This window comes from Microcaecilia unicolor, chromosome 3 (genome assembly GCF_901765095.1).
Source record: "Microcaecilia unicolor chromosome 3, aMicUni1.1, whole genome shotgun sequence".
NCBI lineage: Eukaryota > Metazoa > Chordata > Amphibia > Gymnophiona > Siphonopidae > Microcaecilia > Microcaecilia unicolor.
The window spans coordinates 211,340,210-211,357,249 of record NC_044033.1 but is presented as its reverse complement, the minus strand read 5'-3'; positions in this window follow the sequence as shown (position 1 = coordinate 211,357,249).

Here is a 17,040-nt window from a genome sequence, read left to right as displayed (position 1 = left end):
GAGCTGCTGCATTCCTCTCCCCCCCGTTTTACGGGGCTGGATTGAGACATAAATTCTGCCGGCACTCCCTCCCGCTTCGTGCGGCTGTAGGGCAGCTTTGTACCCTTCCCGCTTCGGCGGTGTTAGGGTCAGTCAGCTCCTCCCGCGGTTGCGGTTGCAGGATAAGCCAGATCCCCCCGCATCGGCGGGTGTGGTGTCCCTCCCCCGCTCCGCGGGGATGAGCTGGACGGATTCCCCTCCCCCACTTGTGTGGGGATGAGCTGGGTTATTTCCCCTCCCCCGTTTCGGCGGTGGTGAGCTGGGCAGAGTGTCCCTTCGTGGGTGTAATTCTCTAAGTGCTGAGTCCTGCGGATGGAGCTTTGATATCGACATACTGAGGAGTTTCCGGCAGCACATGACCACATATAGGGAGGCAAAAGTTTGCTCTCTATCTCCACCTGCTGGTAGATGGACACAACCCACCAGTCTATGGATTGATCAGCTATGATTAATGGAAAGAAAATTATCAGGTATGATTATACATAATTTTACCTTCTGAACTAGAATGTATGCTTTCCCCCAAAATAAATGTTCTTCTTTTCTCCGAGGACAAGCAGGCTGCTTGTTCTCACGACTGGGTGACGTCCACGGCAGCCCCCACCAACCGGAAGAAGCTTCGCGGGCGGTCCGCACGCAGGGCACGCCCACCGCGAATGCGCGGCCGTCTTCCCGCCCGTGCGCGACCGTTCCCGCCAGTCTTGTTTTTTCCGTGCTGGAGAGAGTCGTGCGTCGCCGCTCTCTCTTGTCAGCCCCGAAAAAGCGTCGCGTTTTTGCGAATTTCTTATTTCTTATTTTTTGTTTCTGGTTCCCGCGCGTTCCGGACCCCTTTTTCTTTTTCTTGTTAAAAAAAAAAAAAAGTGTGAACGCGCTTGTCGTCGCGTTGCGGCCTTGTGGTCGCGCAGTCGATTTATTTTTCGAGGTGTGATTTACCGCCACCATCGACGACTTTAATTTCGCCGACGCGATTTTTCCGTCGATGTCCTCGAAGGTCCCGAGTGGATTTAAGAAGTGTGGTCGGTGCGGCCGGCCTATCTCGCAGACCGACACCCACGCTTGGTGCCTCCAGTGCCTCGGGCTGGAGCACAATATCAAGTCGTGCTCTTTGTGTCTTGGTCTCTGGAAACGGACTCAGGTTGCGAGGCAAGTTCTACGGGACCGTCTTTTTGGAACTTGCGCCGGCCCCTCGACGTCGACGGCATCGGTATCGACGGCCGGTTCTTCTGTACCGGTATCGATGTCCGCGAAATCGGCACCGATGGCATCGACCCCAGAAGCACAGGTCCCGTCGGCCCACCGGTCCTCCGGTGAGGGTAGGGGTGAGAGGCCGCGTGGGCAATCGGCCCCGGTCACTCCCTCTGCCCATGGCCCTCGGGACCGAACCCTGTCTGACCCGGTTCCTCGAGACCGAGGGGGATCGACCTCCTCCTCCTCCGTTCCACCTGGCGCCGATGACGGGCACCGCAAAAAATCAAAGAAGCACCGTCATCGGTCGCCTTCGATGCATCCGGCTATCGGTGCCGGCGAGGAGTCGACGCCGAAGCGTCAGCGTCGAGAGGAGAGGTCCCCTTCGGTAGTGGAGGTACCGACGCGTCAGGGTCCCAGCACTTCGGTGCAGTCTCCTGGACCCGAGCAGCTTCCGGCACCGACACCTCTACTGGCCCCCCCATCTTTCCCGACAGCGGGCCTGGACGAGTGCCTCCGAGCCATCCTTCCGGGGATCCTGGAAGGGCTGATGCGCCAGGCTGTGCCGGCGCCGGGGGTGCTTGCGCCCTCGGCGCCGTTGACTGTGGCGCCGGCGAGCTCTAGCCCGGTGCCGAGGCCTTCGACACCACCGCTGCTTGCGGCGCCGGTCTCGACCGCCACGCAGGTGGAGTCCCCGTCGACGTCGATGGAGGGAGCTTCGTCCCCGCCGGCGCGGGAGTCCACCGCTCGACGACACCGAGGCCTCGGTGCCTCGACGTCGAGCCGGGCCCGGTTAAGGACTCAGCTACATGAGCTTATGTCCGATACCGAGGAAGAGGCCTCGTGGAGGGAAGAGGAGGACCCCAGATATTTCTCCTCAGAGGAGTCTGCGGGCCTCCCCTCTGACCCCACGCCTTCACCAGAGAGGAAGCTCTCGCCTCCTGAGAGCCTCTCCTTTGCCTCCTTTGTACGAGACATGTCCATTTGCGTTCCCTTCCCCGTGGTCTCTGTGGATGAGCCGAGGGCTGAGATGCTCGAGGTCCTCGACTATCCATCACCACCTAGAGAGTCCTCCACGGTGCCGTTGCACAATGTCCTCAAAGAGACACTGCTTCGGAACTGGATGAGACCATTATCTAATCCCACCATTCCCAAGAAAGCAGAGTCCCAGTACAGAATCCACTCGGACCCAGAGTTAATGCGGCCCCAATTGCCCCATGACTCGGCGGTCGTGGATTCTGCTCTCAAGAGGGCACGGAGTTCGAGGGATACCGCCTCGGCGCCCCCGGGGCGGGAGTCTCGCACTCTGGACTCGTTTGGGAGGAAGGCCTACCAATCTTCCATGCTCGTGACCCGCATCCAATCTTACCAGCTCTACACGAGCATCCACATGCGGAACACTGTGAAGCAACTGGCGGACCTGGTTGATAAGCTCCCGCCGGAGCAGTCCAGGCCTTATCAGGAGGTGGTCAGGCAGCTGAAGGCGTGCAGAAAGTTCCTGTCCAGGGGTATCTATGACACCTGTGACGTGGCATCTCGTGCTGCGGCCCAAGGTATAGTGATGCGCAGGCTCTCATGGCTGCGTGCCTCTGACCTGGACAACCGCACCCAGCAGAGACTGGCCGACGTCCCTTGCCGGGGGGATAATATTTTTGGTGAGAAGGTCGAGCAGCTGGTGGACCAACTGCATCAGCGGGAAACCGCCCTCGACAAGCTCTCCCACCGGGCGCCTTCAGCATCCACCTCAGCAGGTGGACGTTTTTCCCGGGCCCGGCAGGCTGCGCCCTATGCTTTTGCCAAGCGTAGATACACCCAGCCGGCCCGAAGGCCTCGACAGGCACAGGGACAGCCCCAGCGCGCTCGTTCTCGTCAACAGCGTGCGCCTAAGCAGCCCCCTGCGCCTCCACAGCAAAAGCCGGGGACGGGCTTTTGACTGGATCCACGGGAACATAGCCGTCCTCAAAGTGTTCGTGCCGGACGATCTGCCGGTCGGAGGGAGGTTAAAATTTTTTCACCAAAGGTGGCCTCTCATAACCTCCGACCAGTGGGTTCTCCAAATAGTGCGGTGCGGATACGCCCTAAATTTGGCCTCCCTTCCACCAAATTGTCCTCCGGGAGCTCAATCCTTCAGCTCCCATCACAAGCAGGTACTTGCAGAGGAACTCTCCGCCCTTCTCAGCGCCAATGCGGTCGAGCCCGTACCACCCGGGCAGGAAGGGCAGGGATTCTATTCCAGGTACTTCCTTGTGGAAAAGAAAACAGGGGGGATGCGCCCCATCCTAGACCTGAGAGGCCTGAACAAATTCCTGGTCAAAGAAAAGTTCAGGATGCTTTCCTTGGGCACCCTTCTGCCAATGATTCAGAAAAACGATTGGCTATGTTCCCTGGATTTAAAGGACGCATACACTCACATCCCGATACTGCCAGCTCACAGACAGTATCTCAGATTCCGCCTGGGCGCACGGCACTTTCAGTATTGTGTGCTGCCCTTTGGGCTCGCCTCTGCCCCACGGGTGTTTACAAAGTGCCTCGTGGTGGTGGCGGCGTATCTACGCAAGCTGGGAGTGCACGTGTTCCCATATCTCGACGATTGGCTGGTCAAGAACACCTCGGAGGCAGGAGCCCTCCGGTCCATGCAGTGCACTATTCAACTCCTGGAGCTGCTGGGGTTTGTGATAAATTACCCAAAGTCCCATCTCCAGCCAACCCAGTCTCTGGAATTCATAGGAGCTCTGCTGAATACCCAGACGGCTCAGGCCTTCCTTCCCGAAGCGAGGGCCAACAACCTCCTGTCCCTGGCTTCGCAGACCAGAGCGTCTCAGCAGGTCACAGCTCGGCAGATGTTGAGACTTCTGGGTCATATGGCCTCCACAGTCCATGTGACTCCCATGGCTCGTCTTCACATGAGATCTGCTCAATGGACCCTAGCTTCCCAGTGGTTCCAAGCCACCGGGAATCTAGAGGATGTCATCCGCCTCTCCACCAGTTGCCGCACTTCACTGCTCTGGTGGACCATTCGGACCAATTTGACCCTGGGACGTCCATTCCAAATTCCACAGCCCACGAAAGTGCTGACGATGGATGCATCTCGCCTGGGGTGGGGAGCTCATGTCGATGGACTCCACACCCAGGGTCTGTGGTCCCTCCAGGAAAAGGATCTGCAGATCAACCTCCTGGAGCTCCGAGCGATCTGGAACGCACTGAAGGCTTTCAGAGATCGGCTGTCCTGCCAAATTATCCAAATTCGGACAGACAATCAGGTTGCAATGTATTACGTCAACAAGCAGGGGGGCACCGGATCTCGCCCCCTGTGTCAGGAAGCCGTCGGGATGTGGCGTTGGGCTTGCCAGTTCGGCATGCTCCTCCAAGCCACATACCTGGCAGGCGTAAACAACAGTCTGGCCGACAGACTGAGCAGAGTCATGCAACCGCACGAGTGGTCGCTCCATTCCAGAGTGGTACGCAAGATCTTCCGAGAGTGGGGCACCCCCTCGGTGGACCTTTTCGCCTCTCAGACCAACCACAAGCTGTTCTGTTCCAGACTTCAGACACACGGCAGGCTAGCGTCGGATGCCTTTCTCCTTCATTGGGGGACCGGCCTCCTGTATGCTTATCCTCCCATACCTTTGGTGGGGAAGACCTTACTGAAGCTCAAGCAAGACCGCGGCACCATGATTCTGATAGCGCCCTTTTGGCCCCGTCAGATCTGGTTCCCTCTTCTTCTGGAGTTGTCCTCCGAAGAACCGTGGAGATTGGAGTGTTTTCCGACTCTCATTTCGCAGAACGACGGAGCGTTGCTGCACCCCAACCTTCAGTCCCTGGCTCTCACGGCCTGGATGTTGAGGGCGTAGACCTCGCTGCGTTGGGTCTGTCGGAGGGTGTCTCCCGTGTCTTGCTTGCCTGCCTCTAGGAAGGATTCCACTAAAAAGAGTTACCTTTTCAAGTGGAGGAGGTTTGTCGTGTGGTGTGAGAGTAAGGCCCTAGAACCTCGTTCTTGCCCTGCACAGAACCTGCTTGAATACCTTCTGCACTTATCAGAGTCTGGCCTCAAGACCAACTCAGTAAGGAATCACCTTAGTGCGATTAGTGCTTACCATTATCGTGTGGAAGGTAAAGCCATCTCTGGAGAGCCTTTAGTCGTTCGATTCATGAGAGGCTTGCTTCTGTCAAAGCCCCCTATCAAGCCTCCTGCAGTGTCATGGGATCTCAACGTTGTCCTCACCCAGCTGATGAAACCTCCTTTTGAGCCACTGAATACCTGCCATCTGAAGTACTTGACCTGGAAGGTCATTTTCTTGGTGGCAGTTACTTCAGCTCGTAGGGTCAGTGAGCTTCAAGCCCTGGTAGCTCATGCTCCATATACCAAATTTCATCACAACAGAGTAGTGCTCCGCACCCACCCAAAGTTCCTGACGAAGGTGGTGTCGGAGTTCCATCTTAACCAGTCAATTGTCTTGCCAACATTCTTCCCCAGGCCGCATACCTGCCCTGCTGAACGTCAGTTGCACACATTGGACTGCAAGAGAACATTGGCCTTCTACTTGGAGCGGACACAGCCCCACAGACAGTCCGCCCACTTGTTTGTTTCTTTCGACCCTAACAGGCTAGGGGTCGCTGTCGGGAAACGCACCATCTCCAATTGGCTAGCAGATTGCATTTCCTTCACTTACGCCCAGGCTGGGCTGGCTCTTGAGGGTCATGTCACGGCTCATAGTGTTAGAGCCATGGCAGCGTCAGTGGCCCACTTGAAGTCAGCCACTATTGAAGAGATCTGCAAGGCTGCGACGTGGTCATCTGTCCACACATTCACATCACATTACTGCCTCCAGCAGGATACTCGACGTGACAGTCGGTTCGGGCAGTCGGTGCTGCAGAATCTGTTTGGGGTGTAAATCCAACTCCACCCTCCAGGACCCGAATTTATTCTGGTCAGGCTGCACTCTCAGTTAGTTGTTCTTCGTAGGTCAATTTTCTGTTATACTCTCGCCATTGCGAGGTTCCATTGACCTGGGTTCTTGTTTTGAGTGAGCCTGAGAGCTAGGGATACCCCAGTCGTGAGAACAAGCAGCCTGCTTGTCCTCGGAGAAAGTGAATGATACATACCTGTAGCAGGTGTTCTCCGAGGACAGCAGGCTGATTGTTCTCACCTACCCTCCCTCCTCCCCTTTGGAGTTGCGTTTTCATCTTTTTGCTTGTCATTCAACTGGCGGGAACGGTCGCGCACGGGCGGGAAGACGGCCGCGCATGCGCGGTGGGCGTGCCCTGCGTGCGGACCGCCCGCGAAGCTTCTTCCGGTTGGTGGGGGCTGCCGCGGACGTCACCCAGTCGTGAGAACAATCAGCCTGCTGTCCTCGGAGAACACCTGCTACAGGTATGTATCATTCATTTTCCCTGGGCTCCAGAGTAAGCCATATGGTTCAATAGAAGCCTCTCCAAAGAAGGATGTCCAAGAAAGCGCTGCAGGTAAAGCTGGAGAGCCACCCAGAAGGCTCGAAAAAGGCGACAAGACCACATACCATGGACGAAAGTGTTGTCGCATCCCCTACATTTTAGACAATGAGAAGTAGTTGTGCAACCTGCAAGAAATGCATGATGATGTAAAAAAAAAAAAAAAATAGGCCCTGAGCAGCACCCTATAATGACGTTCCCAAAGTTCCACCTGATGTACCACTTGTGGAATAAATTTAAACATCTGAAGACTCTACACAAAGTATTGGGTACCCAAGATCTTGCGATCAGATATCTTGCAAAACTGCATAAGAAGGAGCCTGCCGCCATGAGGCAAGCAGTTTATGAAATCACAATATAGACACTTGACCTGCTGTGTTCCCCTCCAAAAAGTCATGAAGTGGTGAGGCAAACCAGAGAGTCAAATTCTCAGCAGGCAGACTATAGTAGTAACTTGTCATTTGAAGATAGGTAAAATAATCACTTCCAGGAACTGAAAACTTATGTTGCAAGTCTGCAAAAGACAGTAATGAACCATTAACATGTATCAGGTGTTCCAACGATAAAATTCCCCAGGATTGCCAACACTGAAACACTTCGTTGTCCATACTTGGATTGAAAGCTGCATTCCCACCACCGGTATCGGGACACTAATAGGGAGCTAACTCCAGTTCAAGAGCAATTCTTAGTGCCAAAGTGGACGCAGCAAAATGGTATTACGGACACGGGACGGCAAACTTCTAGCCGGCAGATGCAACGGTGCCAAACAAATAGTATATGTAGAAGACTCCCATACCCAGACTGTCAAATGATGTAGCAGACGAGCCTGATTATACAGCTTGAGATCCAGCATCCTCAGGCCCCAGCAACTCCAATTTGTCAGCAAATAATTCCAACTTAAGTTGGGTCACTTCCAGGCCAACAAAATTTACTGACCAATTTGTATAGAGCCTGAATGTGCTTACACAAAAGGCATCACGATAGGGTTTGTAAGACATAAAGCTAACGAGGGAACAAAACCATCTGAAATGGATACTACCCATCAGAGAGGTAAATGAACCCAGAGTTCAAGCTGTTGAATATCGTGCAAAAGTTTATTGATATTCAGCCGACCAGCAGGATTCATTGCTAAGCGGACACCTAGATAACGAAACAAATCTATTGTCCACTCTAGCAGAAAAGACCCCCCCCCCCCCAATCCTGCCGCACCCTCTCTGAACTGGCCAAAGCTTCCCCCTCCCATAACTTCATCTGCTCCAGTTCCACTATAATTTTCCACATATTCTTGGAAACCACCCGCCCACTTACAAAGCCCACCTGTGCATCTGCCAATAAGGTCTGTAAGATTCTAGACAAACGAGTATGCAGAATCTTAGCAAACAGCTTGGCTTCACAGTTTAAAAGCAAAATAGGTTAATAGGATTCTACACATTCTGGTTCTGAACCCGGCTTTATACATACAACAGTCTGTGCTAACTGTAAAGAATCCGGTAAAGAGTCCTTATCAATGAAAGTGTTAAAAACAATGGTCAGAATTGGGACTAAGCGTTCCCCAAGAAACTTGTAAAACTCGCTTTGATATCCATTCGGACCATGTCATCCCATATAGTCAGAATCTTTACCGGTCCCCTAGTCGCCCTGACCAATTTAGCCAATTTAGCATGCTTGTACAAGTTATATTTATAATAATCAGACCGCTGGGCCATCTGCTTTAGATATGTATTGAGAGCCTGCTGGGCCTCCATAAGCAGGATTTTATAACATAATGTGCAATGTAAATGGGTGACTCTCTGCACCAGCCTCAATACATCTCTACTGTGTACGCCTCTGAAAGCTCGAGTAGGCCAGGATTTCCCCCCTCGACGGCCTTTGCAGCCTCCCAAAACAAAAGGGGATCTGAAAGATGTTCTTGATTAGTTCGTATAGAGCCCATTTTTGAGTTAAATATTCCTGAAAATTAACATCTTCATACAATCATGCCGGAAATTGCCAGCAAGGTGGTTGCCCCTGACCCACAGAGAGTCGCAGTGTAACCTCCACCCGCGCATGGTCAGAAATTTCAATAGGCCCTATAGTGGAGGATTGAACCTCTGGAATAAGGTCCCTGGTGATGAATGTAGTCCATCTGAGACATGGTGCAGTGGGCCCTGGAGAGATGAGTGTAATCTCTCTCCACAGGATCCAGTGTACGCCACACATGCCCTGTCAAGGACTCCACATAGTCTCACTAGCCCTCCATGAGATGTCCTCCCCAGTCTCTGTCCTTCATGAGATCTATCAAGCAGAGCATCATAAATCTCTTTAAGTCACTGCCCATTATGTTTAAATCTTTTTTATTATCATTAAGAATAACAAAACATAACTTTCATAATGACATTCCACAAAGCTCTTGTACCATATTTACTCCCTATCCCTAGCTTATCCCCTAACTCCTCTCTTCCCCCTTCTACTTCTTTCTAACCCGCCCCTCTCCCCCCCCCCCCCCCTAAATTGAACAGAATACAAATACAGCAGGAATATGGTATTACATATTCAATATCTGGCTTCTAGATTCAGAGGGCATTGTGCTCAGGAATGGGCTCCATCTGTCCATAAATAGTTCAAACTCTTGGTGAGGCTTCTCTCTAGCCTGTAATCGTTCCATTCTCATCATGGTTATCATCTGAGTTCTCCATATCTGCATTGAGGGACCTTTTACTTCAAGCCAGTCGATTAAAATCGTTTTCTTTGCCATCATAATAGCTCTTTTCACAAATGCTAGATATCCTTTAGGTCCAGGTCGGCTAATCTCTGGTTTGCCGAACAACAGCAGTGGCGAGCATCTCCATTTTGCTTTCCACAAACACTCTATTTGACTGAGCAAATTTGACCAAAACTGGGCAACTCTCGGACAGTTCCAAAACATATGTCCTAATGTTGCTCCGCTCCCTTTGCATTTAGGGCAGGCACCATCAGGGGACAATCCCATATGAAAAGCTCTTCGGGGTGGAACATAGAGCCGTAACGCAAATCGATACTGGAGCTCCCATAGATCAGTCCAGGTAGTCAGCTGTCTCAGAGTTAGAACGTGCTCCTGGAAAACACGGGCTGTTAACTGTATTGGTAGGTCTTTTTCCCATTCTTTAGCATATTTGGCATAGTCTAATTCCAATTTAGTATCCTTAATGTGCCTGTGATGGTAGAGCAACGGTACCTTCTGCTGAGAGTTTAGGGAGAGCGCTGAGGGTAGCTCCTCCTGTACATCTTCTGCTAACGCCTCCCAGGGGAGACTAGATACATAGTGTTTTATTTGCCAGTAAAACAATTGGTCTTTTGGCCCTAACAGCTGCGACTCTTGTAAGGTTGTGTAGGATTGCAGTTTCCCCTCTTCTGTTATAATTTGTTGTAGAAAGGTAACTTCTCGTTCTTTCCATCTGCTAAATATTCTATAGATAAGTCCTGGTGGGAAAGCTGGATTGCCACACAACGGCAACAGAGGGGTTACTTTATGAGAGAAATGGTGAAGTTTGCAGATCCACCGCCAAGCTTTTTGGGCTGTAGGTAGTATATGAGATGCCACCAATATTGGCGAGATTTTACATTTCATACCATGCAGTAAGCTACTAAAGTGGTATGGTCTAAACAACTCTAGTTCGATCTTGGTTGCCGAGAAGTCTGTAGTGCCTCTAAACCAGTCGTTTAAATGTCTCATGGCACTTGCTACAGTAAGTGATCTGATGTTTAATAAACCCAATCCTCCATATTCTTTTGGAGTGCAGACCATAGCAAGAGGTAATCTCGGCCTCTTACCCCGCCACAGGAATTTTGTCAGCGCTGAGTTCAATTTCTTCTCATCTGCACCTTTCAAGTACGATGGTAACATTTGGAACACATACAGCCAGCATGGTACTATCATCATGTTATACAGGCCTATTCGCCCTATAAGCGAAATGGGCAGCGTCTGCCATTGTGTCAGTTTTGTTATTGTCTCTGAAAGCAAGGGTTGAATATTGAGGTCATAAAGCTTAGTCAGGTCTTGTGGAATCCGCACCCCTAAGTATTTAATCTCTACCCCCGTTTTCAACTGGCTCCCCTCCACCTTCCACTTTCCCACTCCCAGAGGGTGCACTTGAATGATAGAGGATTTCTGCAGGTTTATCTTAAATCCCGAGATATCCCCAAAACATGTGGTTCTCTGAATCAAGGTTCGCACTGATTTCTCTGGGTTGGTTGTCACTATCAGTAGATCATCGGCAAAGGCCATCACCTTAACCCTCTCTCCTCCCACTTCTACACCTGTTATTCCCTCTTCTCTAATCAGGGTCCTTAGGAGAGGCTCGACAGCTAACAAGAATAATGCTGGGGATAGAGGACAACCTTGTCTGGTCCCCCGCCAGATGGGAAACTGTGGGGTGCGCACCCCATTAACCAATACCGCAGCTGTCGGGTGTCACTGCCCATTATAATCATGAACTCCTCTTATATATGTAAATTTTCATCAGACTAGTATAGAAATTCTTGTCATAAACAGGGGCATAGGTACTACTTAGTAGCCTAGTGGTTAGTGCAGTGGACTTTGATCCTGGGGAACTGAGTTCGATTCCCACTGCAGCTCCTTGTGACTCTGGGCAAGTCACTTAACCCTCCATTGCCCCTGGTATAAAATAAGTACCTGAATATATATAAACCGCTTTGAATGTAGTTGCAAAAACCTCAGAAAGGCGATATATGAAGTCCCATTTCCCTTTCTCTTAATACACACTTTCCTCAACAATCCTCCAGACTGGTCAAGACGCTTGGTTATGCACGCCTACCAGCAGAGGGAGATTGAGAACACCTGAATTTGGACACTGCATATCTGTCCTGTGTAGAACCCCAACCAGCCAGTATTTCAGTCTCCAGCAGAGGGCAGACGTACAGTCTGTGCAGTCTAGCCAGTCTGGTAGGCCCTAGGGGGTACTTTGGGTGCTCTGTTTGCTTTGGGGGGGGGGGGGGGGCTTTCTTCTCTTGAATATTAAAAAAATAAATAACCCTGTGCCTGGTCCCTTGATGTGTGCTTTCATTTGGCGTGTTCAGCTGTGTGCCTCGGCTGCTGTGTCAGGGCAGGAGCCTTGAATACCATAGTCTGCCTATAGCAACGGGGCTCAAGCACTGGGAAAAATAAATCTAGCACTGGGTTGTGGACTGATGCTTTTAGCTGTCCAGGAGAGCAAGGTGTTTCTGTTCTGTGCTGGAGGGAAGGTTATTTTTCTTGATTTGGAGCCGGATTGCGTCTTTCTCCCCTCCTGTTCCTTCTCATAGTGATATGTGCGACCAAGCTCCTGTGCTGCCGCTCTTGTGTGTGCTGGGGGATTGAGGCCCCTGGAACGCAGTGTCGGCTATGTGGCGAGCTGAAGTCGTCTTTGGCGCTGACCATAGAGCACAGCGGTGCTGGAATGGCTGGAACAGAGGCTGTCCTGCAGGCGGGTTCATCGGCGATGGGTCTCGATTTTTGCGGGAACTCCGCCATCTTGGATTCTTCCTGCCCTGCAGGGCTGCCTCAGTTGTTACAGGAGGATTGTTTTTTTGTCAGGTCCTGCCTTGCCCGGTGAGTGCTCAGAAGAAATGGGTTTGTTTGGACCTTATATCAGGCCTGGAAGACAGGGCTGGTCCGAGCACCTGCTCCGGGTGGGGGAGCTGGTCCAGTAGTAGCAAAAAGACCTTGCCTGAACTGGGCTGAGGATCTGGAGGCTGTTTCCCTCCCTTAGTAACCTCAAGGAGAGAGAATTCTCTGGAGTCGGCTCAGGGAAAGGATATCTTGCTGCCCAAGGAGGACCCTTCTGTGGTCAGAATTTTTCACAGAGATGAGTTAGCGGAGTTAGTAGACCCAGGTGTCTTCTACACTTAACTTTGAACCCGCGGAGACTCCTGCGGGGAGTACTAAGCAGTTGGATCCTTTGGTTAAAGGGATTTGGCGTCCTCCGCGGTCTTTCCCTATGAATAAGGATCTTAGGGAGATGGTATTGCAAGAATTAATTTCTCCAGATACCCCTTGTAAAGTGGTTCGTGCCGTGGCTAAGCTTTACCAGCTCCCTCAGGAGGATAGAGATTCCCACAAGCCTCTTACTGTGGATGCGGTGGTAACTATAGTGACTGCAGTTCCGTTAGATGGTGGTGTGGCTCTGTTATCCCCAGGATAGGAAGTTAGAGTTTACGTAGTTTTGATTTATTGGCTCTAGTGCAACAAGCGTCCATTTGTAGGGGTCTAGTGGTTCGCGCTTGCTTTCACTGGGCTGAGACTCTTGGATGATTCAGTTTTGGACAGGGCTGTTTTGGTGCAGGAGTTGGCCAAGTTGGAGATGGGCTTTTCATTCTTGGCTGATGCCCTTTATGACTTGCTATGGGCTTCAGCAAAAAATGTCCATTGTAATTGTTGCTCGGCAGGTGCTTTGACTATGGGGCTGGGCCACGGATGCAGCCTCTAAGTCCAAATTGTGTTCGCTTTCCTTTAAAGGTTCCATCCTTTTTGGAGAGAAGTTGGATAAGCTGGTGCGCGGTCTTGGAGAGGCTAAGGTTCCTCAGCTTCCAGAGGTTTGGCCTAAGCTGGGTGGCTCTGTTGGTTCAGCGTGTGGCCGTTTTCGATAGTCTAGGCCGTTACAGGCCAGGTTCGTCTGGAAGAGCTCCCACAGGTCACTTTCAACGGATGCAATCCTTTCATGGGAGCATAGCGGGGGCTTCCGGATCGGTGCACAGTTCTTAACGAAGGTATGGGGATCCAGCCTCTGGTGCAGGTGGGTGCTCGGTTGAGAGAGTTTTACCAGAGGTGGCCCCAGATCACATCAGACCAGTGGGTTCTCGCTTGTTTATTCTTTCCAAAAATATTAGGACTAGGGAGCACGAAATGAAGCTACAAAGTAGTAAATTTAAAACTAATCCGAGAAAATATTTCTTCACTCAATGTGTAATTAAACTCTGGAATTCGTTGTCAGAGAATGTGGTAAAAGCAGTTAGCGGGGTTTAAAAAAGTTTTGGTAAGCTTCCTAAAAAAAAGTCCATAAGCTATTATTAAAACGGGCTTAGGAAAATCCACTGTTTCCAGGATAAGCAGCATAAAAAGTATTGTACTGTTGGGATCTTGCTAGGTACTTGTGACCTGGATTGGCCACTGTTGGAAACAGGATACTGGGCTTGATGGACCTTTGGTCTGTCCCAGTATGGCAACACTTGTACTTATGTACTGTTTTCCCTGGGATTCATAGCATGGAATGTTGCTACTGTTTGGGTTTTTGCCAGATACTTGTGACCCGGATTGATCATTGTTGGAAGCAGGATACTGGGCTAGATGGACCATTGGCCTGACCCAGTATGGCTATTATGTTCTTATGCCTTGTTTTATATAATTTCCCTACACATCTATAGTAAAATTGCATTGCTGATGTTTTAAAAAGTGTTAAAATATTCTCTGGAAAAATTAGAATATAAGATGAGTGGAATGGAACAGGTCGATATGGAGCGTCTGTTTACGCTTTCCAAAAATACTAGGACAAGGGGGCATGCAATGAAGCTGCAGTGTAGTAAATTTAAAATGAATCGGAGGAAATTTTTCTTCACTCAACGCGTAGTTAGACTCTGGAATTCGTTGCCAGAAAAGGTGGTTAAGGCGGTTGACTTAGCCGACTTTAAAAAAAAGGGTTGGACGGCTTCCTGGAGGAAAAGGCCATAGAATGTTATTGAATGGAAGTGGGAATAATCCACTATTTCTGGGATGGGCGGGACAAATTGTTCTTTTGGCCGCTGTTGGAGTCAGGGTGCTGGGCTCAATGGACCCTTGGTCTGTCCCAGCATGGCGATGCTTATGTACTTATGAGTTCTGTGAAGAAGATTTAAAGGTGTTAATAGAGCAAACAAAATGCAAGCTGAGGATCTGAAAGATTTACTTAATACTGTTAGACTAAGGCTATGTTGCATTTGAACAGATGTTAACTTTTAGAAGCAAGAAGCTGGCAAAAGAATCAGTTGGGCTGCAAGATGACAGAGGGGTAAAGGGGGCACTCAGGGAAGACAAGGCCACACTGGAGATATTTAAATTAATTATTTGTTTTGGTCCTCACCAAGGAAAAGATGTGGGAGAGATACCAATGCCAGAAATGATATTCCATGCTAATGAGTCAGAGAAACTGATTCAAATCTCTGTAAACCTGGAAGATGTAATGGGGAAATTTGACAAATTGAAGAGTAACAAATTGCCAGAACCAGATGGTATATGTATCTCAGAGTACTGATAGAATTGAAAAAATGAACTTGCACAATTATTGTTAGTAATATGTAATTTATCTTTAAAATCAATCAGAAGATTGGATGGTGGCCAATGTAACGCCAATTTTTAAAAAGGGCTCCAGAGGTGATCACGGAAATTATAGACCGGTGAACCTGACATTTGTGCCGGGCAAAATGGTAGAGACTATTATTATTATAAAAAACAAAATTACAGAGCATAAACGTAAGCATAGACAATGAGACAAAGCCAACATGGGTTTAATGATGGGAAATCGTGCCTCACCAATCTATTACATTTCTTTGAAAGTGTGAGCAAAAGTGGATAAAGGTGAGCTGGTGGATATTATGTATCGATTTTCAAAAAGGCATTTGACAAAATACCTCATGAAAGACTCTTGAGGAAATTAGAGAGTCATGGGATAGGAGATAATGTCATATTGTGGATGAAAAACCTGTTAAAAGATAGAAAATAGGTTAAATAGTAACATAGTAGGTGACAGCAGAAAAAGACCTGCACGGTCCATCTAGTCTGCCCAACAAGATAAACTCATATGTGCTACTTTTTGTGTATACCTTACCTTGATTTGTATCTGCCATTGTCAGGGCACAGACCGTATAAGTCTGCCTAGCACTAGCCCCGGTTCCCCGGGGGTTTGTGCTGGGATCGCTGCTTTTTAACACGTTTATAAATTATCTAGAGATGGGAGTAACTAGTGAGGTAGTTAAGTTTGCTGATAGTTATTCAAAGTTGCTAAATCGCAAGAGGATTGTGAAAAAGTGCAAGAGGACATTACAAGACTGGGCAACCAAATAGCAGATGACATTTAATGTAAGCAAGTGCAAAGTGATGCATATGTAAAAGAGGAACTCAATATAGCTACATGATGCAAGGTTCCACATTAGGAATCGCCGCCCAGGAAAATAATCTAGATGGCTTCATCATCACCTCTTCCCTAGTTATCCTAAATATTTGGTTAATTAGCTTCTTCTGAAAACACATTCATGAATGTGGCATGTGGGCTACTTTTATTCAGGGAGGCCTGGTACTGAGCATAATTGACCAGGAGGCGTATTTTCAAAGCTTACAAAGTTGAAAATCAGCCCCCAGGGGTACCAAATCAACTCCTAGCAGCCAGAGGCCTGTTCCTGGAAGAATTACTTGGTCAGCATCTCATTGTAGCATAGCTCCAGTCCCTCCTACTGTTATGTTCTGGGAAGGAGGTGCCAATGCTGGAGAGGGGTTGTGGCTTCTATTCCATATACTTCTTAATTTCAAAGAAGATGGGAGGTCTCTGGCCTAATCAAGGTTTCAGTGAGCTCAGTGTATTCATTAAAAAAGGGGAGTTCAAAATAAATTCCCTAGTCCCCATGTTACTGCTCCATCACAATGACTGATTAGCATCTCTCAAAGATGCTTATTCTTGCATAGATATCCACCCCCTCCACTGGAAATCTTATTAGTTCACCTTTTTAAATAAATATTACCAATACTGAGTTCCTCCGTGCAGCCTATCAGCAGCCTCCAGAGTCTTCATGAAATGCCTCAGCAGCTGTAGTACACCTGCATAAAGCAGGCATCTTCATCTTTCCATACCTTGATAATTCCAGGGCCTTTGTCAAAGGACACTCTGAAATCTCTAAACAGTCATCTAAACACTCAGGAGGGCTGGGATTCCTCATTTTTATCCACTCCTACCCTAGCTGAGATAATATTTAACCATTTCTCTGACCTCATTTGCAACTTTCTTTAAATCAATCACCTTACTTTCTAACTCTTCCTACTTCCTTGCCTATCTATATGTTACATCTTTGCTTTACCCTTCACTATCAATTATAATGTTCTATTACGTATTGTGTTGACATTATAAGTAGTATACCATTCCATACTTTGTATTGTTTTTGAATATTTTAACTACTGTAATTGTTGCTCATGTTTGATCTATTCTTACTGTACACTGCCTTGAGTGAATTCCTTCAAAAAGGTGGTAAATAAATCCTAATTAAATAAATAACAAAATAAGATCTATATTGGTCTCTACAGATTTTAAACTTCATAGATGCCTGACTAGCCACGTCTTCCAGAAGACTGGTTATGAACTCTTGGAATGCTGTGTCAGTGGTTGTCTCCTGCCTGCC